General features: G+C 47.5%; 1 long non-coding RNA gene across 1 annotated transcript; it reads left to right on the top strand.

Moving 5' to 3' along the window:
* The first annotated feature begins 3,063 nt into the window (after positions 1–3,063).
* On the top strand, positions 3,064–11,007 carry LOC118589600. The gene is made up of 3 exons (XR_004945678.1): positions 3,064–3,227; positions 7,449–7,605; positions 10,711–11,007. It is a non-coding gene; the product is annotated as an uncharacterized LOC118589600 (long non-coding RNA).
* Positions 11,008–19,580: the final 8,573 nt, after the last annotated feature.

Below are 19,580 nucleotides of genomic sequence, written 5' to 3'. Positions count from 1 at the left end.
TCAGGTAGGAGGCAGACAGAAAGACAGGAAGTAGCCTGAAGACCTGTCTCCAGTTCAAAACGTGGGGACCATCACACTCAGCACGTGAGGAGACCCTGTTCTGTCTGAATCAACCTCACTGAGGAGCTGCAGCTGGCCTGGGACTTGCCTCAGCTTCTGTGGTGCAAGGCTTGCAGGAGGTGCCCCCACACCTGCTCACCTCTTCATTCTGGAGGGAATCTTTGTTTTTGTTTTTGTATTTTTTTTTAATCAGTGCTTTTATAATTTTCAAGATCTAGATCTTGCATGTATTTTTAGGATTTATGCCTAAGTAGTCCATGCTTTTGTAAGTGGAAGTGTTTTTGTTTTTATTGTTGTTGTTTTGAGACAGGGTCTTGTAGCCAGTAGTTTTCCTGTGTCCCACCCAGGCCGGAGCTGCTTGGACCCAAGTAAACACACACAGGCTTGTATTAATTAAAATTGCTTGGCCATTAGCTCAGGCTAACTACTGACTCGCTCTTACACTTAAACTCAGCCCGTTTTTGTTAATCTATATGTCACCACGTGTTCTGTGGTTTTACCAGTGTGCTGTTACATGCTGCTTCCTGTATGACGAGCTTGTGTCTCCTGACCCAGCCATCTTCTTCCCTGAATTTTCCTTGTCTGCTTATCCTGCCTCTACTTCCTGCCTGGCTACTGGCCAATCAGCATTTTATTAAACCAGTGTACAAAAGCATTATTCCACAGCAGGGTCTCTTTACATAGCCCTGGCTGTCCTGGAACTCACTTTGTAGACCAGGCTGGCCCTAAACTCAGAGTTCTACCTGCCTCTGCCTCCTGAGTGCTAGGACTGATGGTGTGTGCCACCATGCCTGGCTTGGAAGTGTTTTCACTTCACTTTTGCTGGCTGATGGATAAGTCCGCTTATGCATTTCATTAGCTGTGGTACAGATTCTCTGATTTTTCTGCTTAAAAAATCTGTCACCTGCAAATTAAACATGGCTAGATTTCCTCCTATCCATCTGTATGCTTGGGTCTGTTTGCCTTCCTCGCAAACTTGCTAACCCCCCCAGTGCAGTGGTGGGCAGAAAGAGCAAGGGCAGACATCCCACCTTGTTCCCAACCTTAGGGGAAAAGTGATGTGTCAGCAGAAAGCACAGTGCTGCCTGTGGGGACCTGGCCTATGCTCTTGTCAGTGACACAAAGACAATGATGCCTGTGCATTCAGGAACACAGGGACTCTAACTCACCCATGTATACCAAACACAGCATAACCTGGATGTTAACAGGAGAAAAGTCAGGGAGAAATTGAGAAGCAAAAACAGAGGGAAAAGGAGCATCAGCCTCCCCTACTCATACCCTCATCCCTGCAAGTGGCCCCTGGGAACCATTCACAACCAACAATCAAGTTTTAGAGAAACTGAGTCACGCCATCAGTTTGCACTCTTCAAACTCAACACACAACAATAATGACTAGGAAGCAGCCCACCAGTTATCTGGCAGGCTTCCTTGGTCCTACCAATGGTCAGCAAAGCTTAGGCTGCCTGGGACTGAGGAATAAAGACCTGCCTAAAGCCTCAAGCACACATTTTTCCATGAGTCCAGTTCATACAGATTTTAAAATGAAAATCTACACTGGGATGGACTTGGAAATCCATAGTACAAGGAACATCTACTTTGTGTGGACACTGTATACAGCTGCATTCCCTCTTGATCTCTCTCTCTCCCTTCCCCCATTCCTGGTGTTTCAACATAGTCCAGATTGGCCTCAGTCTTTTGGTCCTCTTGCCTCCTAAGTGGTTGGATTACAGTTGTGCACCACGTCATTCTGTTTATGTGGTGCTGGGATCAAACATATGGTCCAGAACCTGACCGGCCTACATTCCACCAGCCCCTGAGGCTTCTTTTTGTGTAAATTGGTGTGAACATACAGTGTGTTGTTTGGGATTTTGTTCTGTGGAACATTGAGGGAATCACCACCAGTCATGAGGACAACTAGGTGTGACCCAAGGCTCAGACCCGGGGACATGTTGTCTTGTCTCAGGCTTATGCTTATCCTAATTCACCTGGCTGTGCGCCTGACATCTTTGGCAGCAGTGGTACCAGGGAGGAAGGATGGGAGGGACCTGCCCAAGCTCCAGATGCATCAAAGAAGTTTGAGCTGGAGGAGTACCGCAGCCTCTGTGGGCCTCATTTCCTGAGCCCTAAGTTGAAGGGACTGTGCTGTGTGGGGTGATAATCGAGGGCAGCCGGGTTTCTGAAGCATCGCAGGCTATGTGCTCTCCCCGCCATGGCTGCGCTGTCAGTTCCTATCTCGTGAGCTCAGCTGGTTCAGCTCAGCTTAGAGCCATGTCCTTCCACCAGGTGCCAGGGAAGGATGGTGAAGTGGCAAGCCCAGTGAGCACAAGACAGCAGTGGCAGAGGCTGGCACTCCGGCGATGGCATCTGTGCTCACAGGCTCCGCTCTAAGCACTCACTGTTAGTTAGTTGGCGCTCTTACCCTGTGAGGAAACGTTCCGAAACATGACAAATAAAATAAAAAAAAAACAGAAGAGTTTTTTATTAAGATAGGATAGGAAGAGACAGACGTGACAGGCCTGTGGGAAACACATGTGGTCAAGAGAAAAGGGTGCTCGTGCAAGATGGCGCCCCGCTTTATAAAGGGTGGGCTGCGCATGCGTACAGGAACTCGTGTGGCTACTCCATGCTTGCGTGTAGATTGCATGGCTGCACGCGTGCTTTATGCAGACATGCAAAGCCACGAAGTCCTAGTCACGTGAGATGTTTTGACCCGGAAATGGCTATTTTGAACCGGAAATAACTAGGCAGTTCGCTGGGCAAGCCCAACCGTGTGGACATGTTGTGACTTTATATCATTCACATTCTTTAAACTTGACTACTGCCTTGAGAGTGACAGTCCCTCACCTTGTCGGTGATTTGCAGGCAAAACAAAGAGGCTGCCCTTGAAATCCACTTCATCATAAGCACGCTCACACAGAGTCTAAACAAAATGCTTTCCTGTCGTTCACTAGACCCAGTTTTGAGGCTTTCTCTGTTGCTTGTGGGCAGGTAATACGGGGCAGTCACCGTGGAGGACAGATTGACAACTTCTCAACCATTAAATATACGGCTATGTCCAGCAACACTCCTCTGCAAAGCAAAGACTCAAGGGATGGAAAGAAGAGCTGGAACAACTCCACACTCGCATTCATGGCTGCACCAGACATGGAGCCATGTGCTCATCCCAGGTGAGTGTGTGAACAGCACAGAATCCGAGCAGTGAGACCTCGTGCAGCCTCAAAAGGAAGGAATCTGAACACATGGAGCAGACTCAGAAACTGCAGAGAAATAACCAGACACAAAGGACAAACTGTACAGCCCCCCTGTGTGGGACCAAGCCACGGGAGACAGAAAGTAGGTGGAGGTGTTCTGAGCTGAGGAGAGGAGGTTCAATAGGTACAGAGTTTCTGTTTGGGGTGATGAAATAACTCTCTCTCTCTCTCTCTCTCTCTCTCTCTCTCTCTCTCTCTCTCTCTTTCTCTCTCCTCCCCGCCCCCCCCCCCCCCACGAGTGTCCATGGGGCACTTGTTCCAGGCCCTCCCACAGAAACCTAACTGCGTGATGCCCAAGTCCTTTGCGTAAGTGAACAGCATTTCAATATTACTCATGAACATCCTTCTGTATCCTTTAAATAGCTTCGGGATGACTTATAATGTCTAACATGACGTTAGTGCTGTGAAAGCAGTCATCACACTCTATTATCTAGGGAGCAATGACAGAAAAACATGTGTCCATGTTCGGTTCAGAGGTAACTTCTGTTGTTTCGACAGAGGGTCCTTGAATGTGCACCCTCCTGCCTCCACCTCCCAGATGCTGGTATTGCAGGTGTCAGACACAGGATTTGAAAAATAGTTTCATTCTGAAGTTGGTTGAACCCAGGAGCACTAAGCCCTGGATGCAGAAGGCAAGCTGTGCCTGAGTGCACATGCGGGGTGACTGTCACAGGCTCTGAGTCATTCCAGTTCAGATTGAAAATGTATTGGTGGAGGTCACAAAGAAAGGAAAACTGGTTTCTGTTTCATTGGTCTGTTTGTCCTTAGACTGATTTCTGCCCTGGCTTCTATGGTTTGCTTCCCGGACGGTTGACATCTCTGCCTGGAGCTGTGTACTTGGTTATGGCTTGTTTGCTTTTGTCTCTTGACATTGTGTTGGCTATGTCTGTATCTGGAGTAATTGATCCTTTCTGCTTACTCTCAGTGGAGTCTGAGACTCAAGCTGCATGCTTAGGACTTGGTTTGCAGCATGTACCTAGTAAAACACTTGTGCACAGATAAAGTGCACAGTCCAAGGGCACCAAGGACATTCAGCTGTCATCTGAGCATCAGCACATCCACCTGCAGAACATTTTCTTTGTCTCAAGCTAAACTCATCAAATAACATCTCTGCACTTTCTGCCTCCGTCCCTGGAGACTGCTGTTCTACGTTCTGTTCCCTTGAACAGGACTCTGCCGGCTGACTTCACTTAGCGCATGGTCTCCTCTGTGGCCAGTTAGCACAAAAGAATCTCTCCTTTCAAGGCTGAATACTCTTCTACCGTATCTATGTACTGCACTTTTTCTGTCTGGGTAACGTCTGCCTTTTGGCTATTTTGAGTAGTGGTATGTTTGTCTGGGTGCACGAGTGTTTGCTTGCAGACTTGTCAGACTCTCCAGTCACACACCTGGAGGTGGCTGCTGTGGATCTTCCACAATGGCGGCGCCATGGGCTTGCTATTTTTGTGCTTTGAGACGGGATCTGTTATGTGGTCCAGGTTGGCCTTGAACTGGTGATCTTCTGGCCTGAGTCTGCCCAATGCTGGAGTTCTGGTAGGGGCTCTGATTTTTGTTTTTTATATAGTAGACATTCTAATAGGTGTGTGGTAGTGTCTCACAGTGTTTTTTCTTTGGCTTTGGTCTTTGTTGCCAACTGAACTTGGGACCAAAAGTACAATGAGTATCCTGCCACTCATCTGGCTTGGCTCTCTTTTGGTAATATTTATTTTGTTTCCCGTGTATGTATACATGTGAACATGCAAGGCCCATGTGCTGGTGCCCATTGTGTATGCATGAAGAGATCGTGGGAGGATGTGAGCTCATTGGACCTGCAGCTAGGCCGGCAACTAGCAAGCCCCAGCGACCCCGCCCCTGTACTTGGGTCACAGGTGCCGGCACCACACTTGGCTCACTTGGGTTCTGAGGATTTGAACTCAGGCCTTCATGCTCTCATGCTCACGCAGCAAGTGCTTTTACCAACTGAGCCATCTCTCTGACTTTTGGTTTGATGTGCATTCTGCCACTTACTAGGAACTGAGCACCTTTTCATGGGCTGCTGGGTCAGAGAAATGTGTATGACAGACACCCTTTGTCCATGTTTGAATTGGTTCTTAAGCCTCTCTCTCTAATCCAGTCAGTGTCTCCCAGTGTAGTCCTGGCTGGCCTCGAACTCACAGAGATTCACCTACCTCTGTCTCCTGAGTGCTGGGATTAAAGACATATGCACCATGGCTGGCTGTATCAGTCAGGTTTCTCTAGAGTAACCAAACTTATAGAATGAATCTCTCTATATATAAAAAGGTGGGGTTGGGGATTTAGCTCAGTGGTAGAGCACTTGCCTAGCAAGCACAAGGCCCTGGGTTCGATCCTCAGCTCAAAAAAAAAAAAAAAAAAGGTGATGTATTAGCGTGACTTACAGGCTGTGGTCCAGCTAGTCCAGCAATGGCTGTCTACCAACGATAGTCTAAGAATCCATTAGCTGTTCAGTCCATGAGGCTGGGTGTCTCAGCTGGCTTCAGTTTCATCAGAATCCTAAAGTAGGTGCTAATGTCAGTGAAGGAATGGACTTGCTAGAAAGGCAAGAGCAAACAGGCAAAGAGCAAAAACTTCCTTCTCCCATGTCCTATATGGCTGCCAGCAGAAGGCGTAGCCCAGATTAGAGGTGGGTCTTCTTACCTCAGAAGATCTGGATTAAAAGTGTGCCTTTCCACATCAAAGATCCAGATTAGAAGTGGATCTTCCCACTCCAAATTAAGCAAAAATCCTTCACAGGTGTGCCCCATTTTTAGGTTTTAGTTAATTCCAGATGTAGTCAAATTGACAACCAAGAATAGCCATCACACTAGCTAAGTTCGGATTTTTAAAAAATGTACTTTTTCATCAGGCCCTAGTGGTGCACGGCTTTAATTCCAACACTCTGGAGGCAGAGGCAGGTGGACCTCTATGAGTTCAAGGCCAGCCTGGTCTACAAGGAGAGTTACAAGACAGCCAGGGCTGTTACATAGAGAAACCCTGTCTGGAAAAATGCAATATATATTCCTTTTTTCTTTCCTTCCTTCCTTATTTCCTTTCTTTGATGGAACCTTGTGTAGCCTAGGCCTGCCTCCAACACACTATGTGCCTGAAAACAACCTTGCTCTCAGTCTTCTTGTGTCTGTCTCTCACGTGCTAAGATCACAGGTATGTATCACTACGTCCCCGAAGGAGCCGACTCTCTTTTAAAATACATCTATTTACTCTCTCCCATGTGTCTGACATGACTGGGGTGTGGAGGTCAAAGGACAGTGTGACAATGTGTGGAAGTCAGTTTTCTCTTTCCCACACGAGGGGCCTAGGGGTTGAGCTCAGGTCAGCAGACTTGGTGGTAAGCACTTTACACACTGAGTCATTTTGCCAACCTGTTTCTGATTTTTTAAAAAATGTATTTCACCTCTGTTTGTTTTAACAACTGAGACCTGTTTTATTTTAAACTTCAGAAGTAGAGAAAGAAAGATTGACAAGTCATATTTAAAAGTTCTTTGTTTTTCAAACTGTTACCATCATTTTTAACAAGCAAGACTTGGATTCCACGTGAGGGGTCAGCTAGAGGGAGGGATGAGGTTCACACTTCTCGCCTTATCCAACCACCACAGGAGCCCGCTCAGCCCCAAGCAAGGCAGATAGCGCCATGTGCACAGCCTTAAAATGAAACTGCCTAGTCCTTTCTATCCGGCCAGGACATCAGCTGACCTCAGCCACTGACGCTGGTGATCTGGGTCGTGCTTCCTCTTAAGCAGTGACATCAGCCTCATCATAAACCTTGTTATCAGATCGAAGACCCTCTCTTCCTGTCAGCTTCAAAACAGTGACAGGAAATGGAAAGGGGGAAAACACGTGGGAGTCTGAGGCCAGTCACTAAGCCTCTGGCTGCAGAGGAAGGAAATGACACAGGACACCTGGGCAGCAGGAGCCAGGCTGGCCCCTCTCGGATGTCATGCAAACAGGAGCCTCTCGGTGACCGCATACTGAGCAATGTCCCCACCCACCGAGGCTCCTAAAGCAGCTCCTAGAAGTCCTCATTCCCACACCCTGTCCTCCTTCCAGAAGCTTCTCTTGGCACACATTCTTGCCTTGCTTTTCCTTGGAAGTCATGAACAAATGTCTCTTTACCGCACACAGGGTACCAACAACAGAGCAAGGAAATAGTCCCGCCCAAGTCCAGCTGGTGAACCAGTGAGTTTTTTTGGAATTTACTCACAGGAGCCTGGTTGGGAGTACTCACAAGATGTCAATTCCAATGCAGCCTTGTCACCGGAAAGTCCCATCCCAACCTGAGGTAGGACTCACGAAAGCTGCAGCCCTGGAGCTCTTCTGTCCTTTAACCTCCCATCATTCTAGAATCCAGCACCCCACAAGACCTTGAGCCGCTGGGAGGCAGGAGGGAGCGAAGGCTGGAATCCCAGGTGACAGTCCACTGAGCCTCCCCTCCTGCCGTTAGAACATCACCTCCGGGCTCTGTGCTTTACTGCTTAGCATTGCCTGACTGTGGGGCCAGGCATTTGTAGGGGGGGACAGTGGTAACTGCTGTCCCATGACGGCTGATGGTCATGCCACAGCTGGAGGAAATCTCTTCACCCTACAGAAGCTGAATGCATACTGATAGCATAGAATGATGCTCATGGTTTGCTTCTGATTAAGCCAGGAGTCAGATCAGGGTCCAGACACACAGACTGTTGCTAAATTATTTGGGGCCCTTTGAGGCTGGCACCTGGCCTCAGAGAGCTGAGGATTATTCTGCTGTGGCTGCACTTGTATTTTTCTATAAAAGTGTTTTCTATACAAGTGTTCTAAACTTGTTTTTATCTTGGTTTTATTTTAGTTTCAGGTTCTTAAATTTTTTTGAGGTTTATTTATTTTATTTTTTGTGCATGGGCATTTTGCTTGCCTGCATGTCTGTGCAGCATGCATATGCAGTGCCCACAGAGGTTAGGAGAGGGCAGTGGGTCTCCTGGAACAGAGGGTTGTGAGCCACCATGTGGGTGCTGGGAGTCAAACCCAGGTCCTTTGCAAGAGCAACAAGTGCCCTTAACTGCTGAGCCTTCTCTCTAGCCCTAGTGTTGGGGGTTTTGAGACTAGGTCTCATGTAACCTCAAGTTTACTATGTAGACAAGGATAACCTTGAACTAACTTACTCCTCATCTGCCTCTCCTCCCAAGTGCTGGGATTAAAGGTATGTACCACCAATGCCCAGATAATAAATGTTTGTTTCTTTGTTTTGTGAGACAGGGTTTTTCTATGTTGCCCTGGCTGTCCTGGGACTCGCTCTGTAGACCAGGCTGGCCTCAAATTCACTTGCCTCTGCCTTCCAGGGCTGGGATTAAAGGTGTGGTCACCACCACCCAGCTAATAAACTTGCTTTTAAAAAGTAAGGCTATGGGGCTGAAGAGATGGCTTAGCAGTTAAGAACACTTACTGCTCTTTCAGAGGACTGGGGTTCAGCTCCCAGCACCCACATAGTAGCTTGAAACCATACAATTATAGTTTCAGTGAATCCAATGACCTCTTCTTCCCTGCCCCCAAAACACTAGGTATGCATATAGTGCGAGCGCGTGCGCGAACACACACACACACACACACACACACACACACACACACACACGTAGGCAAAATAGTCATACACATAAAATAATTTTTAATTAAAAGAAGAGGGGCTGGGGCTGGGCATAGCTCAGTTAGTAAGTGCTTGTACTAGAACATCCATGGTTCAGATCCTTAGCACCCGTTAATCCCAGTGCTTGAGAATAAAACCACTATCACAATTTTTTGTTTTTGTTTTTCGAGACAGGGTTTCTCTGTGTAGCTTTGCACCTTTCCTGGAACTCACTTTGGAGACCAGGCTGGTCTTGAACTCACAGAGGCCTCTGCCTCCCAAGTGCTGGGATTAAAGGCATGTGCCACCACTGCCCGGCTCCACTACCACAATTTTAAGCCAAATTTGAAGCAAGCTTTAATTAAATACTGGCCAGGATGATGGGCTCTGGCCAGGTCCATCCCAGGGTTCCCAGAAAATGATGAGGAGTCACATTTTGCAGAGGCATAGAAAGGCAAACCCATAAGGCTAAGTATTTCCCACCAAGTCCAATCTGGAGCAAGCATACAGCCTGCGGTACCTCCTTCCTATATAGATGACCAAGCACATGTGGTGCAGATGGGTCAAACAAACATGTTTAGGGGAGTGAAGACATGTGGCTTGTTACATGTTTTCATAAACAACAGCTTCCAGCACTTCAGAAACTAGCTGTCCTTGGGCAAGGGGCTTATGGGTTAGTGGCATTTTTGTTTTATGGATCTCTTAGGCATAGAGTAAGAATGATAAGCTGCGATAGTTACTGGCACTGGTTACCTCATGGAAAGGACTACCCCAGTATCAGTATCAGAGCTTTATTAGGGAGGAAGATGGGTGGGGTGGGGGGAACAAGAGAACCAGGTCTAGGAAAGAGAGAAAGATGGTGGAGGAAGAGAGAACAGAACAGAAAGAGAGGGTGGTAGGGTCTGAGTCACGGCTCTTTAAGAATTCTCGGTGAACATGCACAGGCAGCCTTATGGAGGTACACCACGCATGGGCTGATTGCGTGACCACATAGTCCCCAGCACACACTGATGATGTAAGACAAAAGACCCTTTGCTTGACTCCTGAACTGTCTATGTGCGGTCATGCAGCTGGAGTGAGGGCAGAATTCTAACAGATAGCAATTAAAACTTAAAACAGAACTTTGGCTCTCACACATCCATCTAAAAAAAATCAGGTTTGGAACCAGAGAGATGCCCAAGAGTTAAGTGCACTTGTTCTTACAGAGGACCAGGGTTCAATTCCTCACACTCACATGGAGACTCACAACCATCCACACCTTCAGTCCTGAGGATTCAATGCCCTCTTATGACCTTGGTGGGCACCAGCCATGTACATAGACACAGACAAACATGCAAGCAAAATATTAATACACAGAAAAATGAGGTAAATGTAACAATAACAACAACACAAATGGGTTCAGTGGTTATCTGGTCCCAAGAAATCTCTTTCCTAACGTCTGTCTTTTAGACAAAAGCCAGCATCCCGTGAAGGATGTGAGAAAACAGCTTCTACCTGCGAAAAGGAAGCGTTCTCCTTATCTGTGGCAATGGGGTCCTCTGGCTCTTCCTTTAACAGATGCCTGTGCAGACTCTTAGCACATCAAGGTCTATGCTAGCTTCCTGGTTCCTTCAGTCTCCACTCACAAGCACCTGCTCTACACTTCAAATTCCTTCACCCCAGTGTACAGGAGCCCCTCCTCCCAGGCACAGGTTCCCTTGAGAACCCTGGAAATTCCTCTCCTCCTCTCTCTGCTTTCCTGTGAGACAGCCTTGGCGGTTTGGAATGAACTTTTCCCTTTTTTACCCACAGAGCGTCTGGTTTGGTTTCCTTTACTGCTCCCCTTTCATTCAGCGGTGAGAACCTGGAATCCCGCAAAGTGGATGCAGAGGCAGGAGGATGCCGGGGCTCACAGGCTACTCCAGCAATCTGGTTCTACTCCAGGCTCAGGGAGAGACTTCAAGGGCGGCAGAGACTGCTCAAGGGTTAGAGCACTTGATGCTCTTGCAGAGGACCTGAGTTGGATTTCCAGCACCTACTTGGCAGTCCACAGTCATTCCTCTCTCCAGTTCCAGATCTGCTGCCATGTTCTGACCACACACGCATACATGCAGGCAAAATATCACAACATTAACCAAAATGAATAAATCTTAAAAAAAAAATAAAGCGGAGGATGCTAGAAGACACCCAATATTGACATCTAGCCTCCACGCATGCACACTTGTGCACATACACACACACACACACACACACACACACACACACACACACACTCAGACATGCACATGCATAAAAACGTGCACACATACAGACACTCACCAAAAAAAGTAAAAAATAAAAAAGGCTCACACTTCTCTCTTTTGTTATTGTTTTCTTTCTATTTATCATTTTAACTTCTGTATGTATGGGTATTTTGCCTGCACGTGTGTACCTGCACCATGTGCTTACAGAGCTCGCAGAGGCTGGAAAGCACCAGGTTCTCAGAACTGGGGTTACAGATAGTTGCTAGCCACGTTTATACTGGGAACCTAACTATGGTACCAGCTCTCCAACCCATGTCCTTGTTTATTTTCTAAACATAACATTCTCTGGAGGATCAAATAATGCCTAACGCATGCTAAGTGTTAGAAACAAACAAACAAACAAACAAACAGACAATAATCACAAACACAGGAATGCTTTGACAAGGTGTCTCAGTTAGGGCTTCTATTGCTGTGTAGAGACATCATGACCATGGCAACTCTTATAAAGGAAAACATTTAGTTGGGGTGACTTACATTTTCAGAGGTTTAGTCCATTATCATCATGGTGTGACATGATGGCATACAGGCAGACTCCTGAAGTCTCAACAGACTAGGCTGGGCCCCCAATCCCAGGATGCTGATTAAAGAGACAGAACGGCAAACAATTGTCTGCACAGCCAATTCACTGTGCCAAAAAGCAACCTTGAATCTAGGATGGAGTCAGCAGTTGGCTGACCTGGGTTAGTCATGAAGTTCTTGGAGGACTTTGCAGGGTGGCTGGAGAGGACAGGAAGTGACTTGGGAAGAGTTTGGGGGATTTTTCGGGTGCTGGAGGTTCCAGAAAACGTGGAGAGAGCGTCAGCCAATCGCTCTGCTTTCCTTGGACTTTTCAGGTCTTCATCTCAATTTCTGACTCCCCGGTTTTTATTATACTAGAACAAATTAGATAATCATTTCATCTGGCAGCTATAGGAGAATTAATCAGAACAAAGAAAAGGGCCAAGTGACCCCAAGTTCACCTTTGGGGCACTGCTATGAGTTTTAAGTTTGGATGAAGAGATATGAGTGACTAAGCTGTCCTAATCAAGGTATGGCCACACCCTCCAGTGTCTCAGCTCTGGTCCTATAAGGTGGCCTGTAGGAAGTTGGTCATTGTTAAGGCCACAGGCAGCCAATCAGATTCCTACAAGAAGATCTGCCTCAGGGTAGTAGCCTCTGCACCATAAATAAATGCTTCCATTCTGGGGGTAGGGGATGGGGAGTGTCCTGCCTGCAGGTCTCAGTTTCCCAGAACTCAAGTGTCTGTAGACACTGATCTTTAGCTAGGAAGATAGGAATGGCCAGTGAGAGGCCTTGGCAGGTTTGGACCATGGGATGGAGTTGAGTCAGCCTCCAGCCCTGAGCAGTGGCCCCAGGCCCTTTCACCCAGACATAGTGGGTCTGAACTGTTACATGCACAGCGAGCCTGCAGCCCTCTTGGAGACTTCGAGCTGAGGTAGGGTGGGAGCAGTAAGTCTGTCATGGGCGTGACTGTCTGAATGTATGCTAGAATCAGTCACTGCTTCTGGAAGACACTTTCTGGATGCCTACTCCCTTGACAGGCACCATGGAAGTGGCATCTCAGCAGACTTGGAGGGTGAATGGGTGGTGGTAGGGCTACGGTGTGGCCAGTGTCAGTGGGGAGGAGCAGAAGAGGGACAAGGCACCAGGTCATACAGGTACAGCCGCACTGAGATCACTGACTGTTGCGTGGGATCTGTAGTGTGGAGATGAGTGTACCCTGCAAGGGTCATGCCTCACCTCAGACATCACTGGTGAGAAACAGCCTAAATGACGGCTGTATGACCTTACTGCGGTGTTCCACAGGGCTTTCCTAGGCAAGCCGTGACATGATGAGGGCTAGAGACTGGGGGTTCTTATTTGTTTCTTTGTAGATCCAGGCCACTCGGGGGTCTATCTGGATTTCAGGGTAGAGAGGCTGTTGCCCCAGCCACTACTGACACCCTAGTCTCCATCCACTCAAAGCCACGGTGCTCATTCCTCAGAGCTCCAGGGCTGACTGTGACTCGTCAGGAGGACCCTGACCTGCTCCAGATGCTTGGCTTGGGGACTCAGTCCTGGGAAATTCCAGCTCCTGGGTACCACCCAAACAGGAATGCAAGTGACTCCACCCTAACTCTGACTAAGCTACCACAGAGAAGTGGTGATGGGGTGTGCAGACCTTATAGTCATTAATATAGTACCCACCTCTCTCCAGTCCGGTATGAAATGAGGCTCAGGTGAAGAAGGACACAAAACAGACATGCAAACCATGGAGCCAGGTAGAGGCTGCCTGGCTTCTGCGGCCCCTGTGACAGAAAAATGACACAGGTAGTTAGATTCTATTGAAATGGGCCTCTGTGTGTGTGTGTGTGTGTGTGTGTGTGTGTGTGTGTGTGTGTGTGTACAGAGGCTGGAAGTCAACATTGACTTCCTCCTCCTTGGCTCTCCACCTTTTTTTTTTTTTTGGTTTTTCGAGATAGGGTTTCCTGTGTAGCTTTGCGCCTGTCCTGGAACTCACTCTGTAGACCAGGCTGGTCTCGAACTCACAGAGATCCACATGCCTCTGCCTCGCAAGTGCTGGGATTAAAGGCATGAGCCACCACCTCCTGGCCTCCACCTTACTTTTTGAGACAGTTCTCTGTTCCTACAGGGGTCTCCAGGCTCCCCCTTGCTTCCATCCCTCCCCGACATTCGGGTTACAGACGTGCGTGCACCATCTTGCTCTGCTCTTTACCTGGGTCCCGGGAACGGCCTCGGGTCCTTGCGTTTGTGCAGCAGGTGCTTTATGCTCTGTCCGTTTCCTCAGCCCCCTTTCCTTCTCTCTCTCTTTCTTCTTTCTTTTTGTTTTGTTTTCAAGGAAAAGTTTCTCTGTGTAACAGCCCTGGTTGTCCTGGAACTCGCTCTGTAGACCAGGTGAGGTTCTCCTGCCTTTGTCCCCACCCCCCACCCCTACCCCCCCATCCCCACCCCCCACCCCCATGCTGGGAATTAAAGACGTGCGCGCCACCATGCCTGGTCAAATGCCCCTTTCTTTGAGATTGTGTCATGTGTAGCCAAGGCTGTCCTTGAACATGTAATAGAAGATGACTTTAAAGTTCTTGATTTTCACACCTCTCCTTCCCAAGTACAGGAATAAATGTGTACACAAAGTGCTGAGTGTTGAATTTTAGAAGTGACGTGGTAGTGGCCTGGCACATGGAGCCAAGGTGCCACACAGCAGGTGAGGGAGACTTGCCATGCAGATACGGTGGTGGCGGCCAAGGGTGCACGGTGGAAAGTCACTCACAACCTGCAGACACCACACCCATGTGGAAAATTTCATTGAGGGGAAGGGAGAAGGGAAGAGAGGAAGAGAGGAGGTGCATGCTACCTCATGGAGAGAGAGAGACAGAGAACAGAGACAGAGAGGCAGAGAGAAAGGAAGGAAGAGAAGGAGAGAGGAGGGAGGTTTTTTCTTAAAGGAGATTTTACATAAGATTATGTGGTCAGGACTCTGCGTGGGTCGCCAAGGGGCGGGTCTGAATGCTAACATTCCCTAACACTGAGGGTCATCCCCAGGACTCTCCGCTTGCTAGACAGGAACTCCACCAACATTCCTCCACTGAAATAAAGTCCCCAAAAGGCTAATCCATGGAGACAGGAGTAGATTAGAGGTTGAGAGGGTCGGGGTGGGAGATGTCACTGTTCAAAGGTCACAGGCTTCTTTGTGGAATGCTATGGTGATAGGTGATGAGGACCACGTATCTCTGGAAAGACACAAGAACTTCATCCCAGTCACAAGAGTCGTCATCAAGAGGAGACCACAGCAAAGCAGTGGTGGCGCACACCTTTAATCCCAGCACTCAGGAGGCAGAGCCAGGAGGATCTCTGTGAGATCAAGGCCAGCCTGATCTACAGAGTGAGTTCAAGGTCAGCCAAGGCTACATAGTGAGACCTTGTCTCAAAAACAATCAAATGTCCAAACAAGAAAACAAGAGACAACAGCACATGCTTATGTGCACACGGAAAAGGAGAACCATTATTCACTGCTGCTGGGGATGTAAATTAAAGGTGGGTCTCTCAAAAAATTAGTAGAACTACTGTATGAGCCAACTCTTCCACACCTGGATATATACTCAGGGACTCTATGTCTTACCCCAGAGATACCTGTGCATCCATGTTTACTGAGGCACTATTCACAATAACAAGGGAATGGAGCCAGCTCAGATGTCCATCAACACATGAGTGGATAACAAAAATGTGGCACATATACACAGTAGAGTTTATTTAGCTACAGATAAAATGACATTTGCAAGAAAGTGGGTGGACCAGAAAGTATTATATTAGGTGAAGTTACTCAGAAGCAGAGGTTAAAAAAAAAAAAAAATCACATGTTCTCTCTCATATGTGGATGCTATATCACACACACACACACACACACACACACACACACACACACACACACATGTTTGTGAGTAGATGGAGGCTGTAAATTGGGAAAGAGAGGTGTTGACGACAGGGGTGAGTGATAAGGCCCGAGTTTGGGAGAACGGTAGAAAAATCAATAAAAACTAATTTTGTTTGAAAATGCCAGAGTGAATCCTAATACTACATATGATAATTTAAAAATTTTAAGTGGAAAAAGGATTAAAGCAACAGCAGCAGAGGAAGAAGAGCAGCGGCAGAGGATGAATGCTTCTGAGCAGTGGCGCTGAGGTCTTAGGAACAGGCGTCACCTGCTAAATGAACGCAGACTCTCCTCAAGTGCCCCAGGAGGAGGAAATAGGACAGGACAATGAGAATTCACAACTTGGAGCACACGGAGACCAAGGTGGCTCTAACAATGGAAGATGAGGAGGCTGCTCTGACAAATGCGTGCCGTGTGTCTGCCGTCCGGGCACTTGGGAGATAGAGCAGGATGAGCAGGAGCTCAGGGCCAGCCTGAGCTACATGAGACCCTGTCAAAAAGGAAAACAAAAGACTAGAAAAGGGAAAGTTCCCTTTGCTGCCTGGGGCATCTTCAGGAGCTGGAAGCTCTGGTCAGAGACCGGCAGGTGCTGGGGGAAGCGTGTTCTCTATTGGTTGCTACTGTGGGCTGTTTGCTTGGACTGGACTAACAAAGCATGCTGGGTTAGTGTTCTTGCCCAAGTGGCTGGCTGTCCTTGTCCTGATTTGTGTAGCAGGCTATACTTTGGAACATTTCTTGTGAAGGTTCCCTCATGACTGGCCCAGTTCCGTTTTGCCAAGGTTAGGCACAAGTGGTTCCCTTTTGAATCTGATTACTTTCATACAAGCTACCAAAGATGGGATGTTGGGAGACCAAAGCAAGACTGATGGGTTTGAGTGACACTTGACACCCAGGTGGTGGCACTACTTGGGATGTAATGGGTCCCTCAGGAGGTGGAGCCCCACTGGAGGAAGTACATCATTTGGGATGGGCTGTGAGAGTTTATAGTTGCCCCACTTCATAACTGAAGATGGGATCTCTCAGCCTCCTGCTCCAGCCACCTGCTGCCAAGCCTTCCTCACCTTGATGGACTCCCCCTCTGGAACCACAACCAAAATGGGATGTTGGGTCATGCTTTTGGTCACCACGTTTTATGACAACGATGAAAAGTAACTAATACAATGTACATCTTTGAGGGCCGGAGCCCTATGGAAGCTTCCAGGGGGACCCCAGGATGCTTGGGAGAGGCATTGATTCAGGACCTAAGATAGGCCATCTAATGGAACCCAGACAGAAGAGAACAGGAGGTAGGACCCCCTTAGAAAATAGGAGAGTGCTCCTGCCTGAGCATATCATAGAACCACACCTAAAGATAAGAACCTTCTAGCAATGCCTCACTGCCCCAAGAGTCACCAGGTTTCATGGCTTTCTTCCGACAAATACAATTTCCAAGGTGTTTCAATGCCTGGAAGACTGGAAGGTTTCACGTATCAGACCGAGTGTTCACAAGAGCCCTGCCTCACCCTTCATCTCTTCCTCAACTCATTTTGCTAAGTTTGACAAAAGTGACTCCATTTTGAATTTCACAAAGCTACCAAAAAGGGGAGGTCTGGGGAACAAAGCTAGACTAGAGGCATAGCACTCTGCACTCTGCATGTTGAGACAGCATCTTGCTGACACTGACAGCCCTCTGTCCCCTAACTGGTCACCTGGGAAACTGAACACAGGCTAGGCTCTTGATATTTACGACGACGACATGTCCTGAGATGTCCCTGGTGATGGCTTGGAGACACCAGACACTGCACTGCCTGGTCTCACCTGAAGCTGGCTCAGAACCAGCATCCAGTGTGACTCTGACTGGGTTGGAGACCCCAAGGAGTCACCTTGCACAACAGAACCTTGCAGGGTTGTAAAGAGTCTTTGAAAGAGCTTGATGGTAAGTGCCACAGAAGGAAGGGAGCATCACATGATAGTCCACAAAATTGGGGGAATTCTTAGACTCCAGTCAGTTTGGGGGATCACAGACACACACACACACACACACACACACACACACACACACACACACACACGTACATACACACACACAGACACACACACACACACACACACACACACACACAGACACACACACAGACACACACACAGACACACACACATACACAGACACACACAGACACACAGACACACATAGACACACACACAGACACACACACACAGACACACACACAGACACACACACAGACACACACACACAGAGTCAATTTAGTTTCTTCTTTGTAAAACTTGTTTTACATTTGTTGTATATATGTGTGTGTACTTTGTACATCTTTACTACCATATAGAGGTCAGAAGACAGGTATGAGAGTCAGTTCTCTCCTTCCATCATGTGGGCCCCAGAACTGAACCCAGGTCATCAGGCTTGGAGGCAAGTGCCTTTATCCATGGAGCCATCTTGGCAGCCCTAATTTAGCTGATTCTTAATTTGTTGTAATGCATGAATCAGACTAACAGATGTTAATGATTAATATCCACATTGTGGTAGATCGAATGAAATGCGCCCCGTAAGTCCTGGGTATTTGAATACTTGGTTCCTAGCTGAGGGTTGTTTGGGCAGCATTAGGAGATGTGGCCTTGCTGGAGGAAGTGTGTCACTGGGGGGTAGGTTTTGAGGTTTCAAAAGACTCTACCATTTTAAGACAGCTTTTCTCCACTTCCTGTTTGTGGGTCAGGATGTGAGCTCTCATTTGCTACACCAGTTTCCATACCTACCTACCTCTAAGACATGATGGTGGTGGACTCTCACCCCCCTGGAACTGTAAGCCCATGTAAACCCTTCCTTCTATAAGTTGCCTTGGTCATGTTGCTTTATCACGGCAACAGAAAAGTGACTCATGCACATATCGTGTAGAATAATGACAGTTCCACCAAGAAAAACAGGCAAAGACTGAATTCCTTCTCAAAGACTGCCTGTAATTTTTAAAGATGTCTAAACCCAACAGTCATCAGTGGAATCTGAGTTAAAATATCAAGAGGTAACTACTGTGGATATTGCTCTGTGTAAATAAAGTTCTGATTGGCCAGTGGCCAGGCAGGAAGTATAGGCGGGACAAGAGAGAAGAGAATTCTGGGAAGTAGAAGGTTGGGGGGAGACACCGCCAGCTGCCGCCATGAAAAGCAACATGTAAAGACATTGGTAAGCCGCAAGCCATGTGGCAAAGTATAGATAAGCAGAAATGGGTTAATTTAAGATAGAAAAAGTAGATAACAAGAAGCCTGCCACAGCCATACAGTTTGAAAACAATGTAAGTTTCTGTGTGCTTTCTTGGTTGGGTCTGAGCGACTGTGGGACTGGTGGATAAGAGAGATTTGTCCTGACTAGGCCAGGCAGGAAAATCTAACTACAGGTAACCTTTCATTAAGAGTACATACAGTCCAGGGCTGTGGAAGTGTGTGTGTGTGTCGGGGGGAGCTGTTCAGGTGGCCAGGAACATCTGTGAAAACTCTAAACAAGCCAGGCAGTGGTGGTGCACGCCTTTAATCCCAGCATTCAGGAGGCAGAGGCAGGCAGATCTCTATGAGTTCGAGGCCAGCCTGTTCTACAAAGTGAGTTCCAGGAAAGGCACTAAAACTACACAGAGAATCCCTGTCTCGAAAAGCCAAACTAAACCAAACCAAAACAAAACAAAACAAAAAACCCTCTAAACAAGTGTGCATTTCCTTTGACCCAGTAACTAGCTTGAAGAAACTTAGACCACAAAACCTCACACAAACACACATGCTCAAAGACAGTCACCAAAGCACTGTTTTTGAGAGAGTCTCATGTAGCTCAGGCTAGCCTTAACATCATCACAATCCTCCTGCCTCAGATTTGCAATGCTGTTCATTTTATTAGTTTAGCATTTCATTCATTTGTTCTATTCACATAATTAATTGTACAGAATGATGATACTAGCTACCCTCACTGCTGT

Source organism: Onychomys torridus, chromosome 8 (genome assembly GCF_903995425.1).
Source record: "Onychomys torridus chromosome 8, mOncTor1.1, whole genome shotgun sequence".
Classification (NCBI taxonomy): Eukaryota; Metazoa; Chordata; class Mammalia; order Rodentia; family Cricetidae; genus Onychomys; species Onychomys torridus.
The sequence above is the reverse complement of the archived record's forward strand: the minus strand, read 5'-3'. Positions and strand labels throughout refer to the sequence as shown.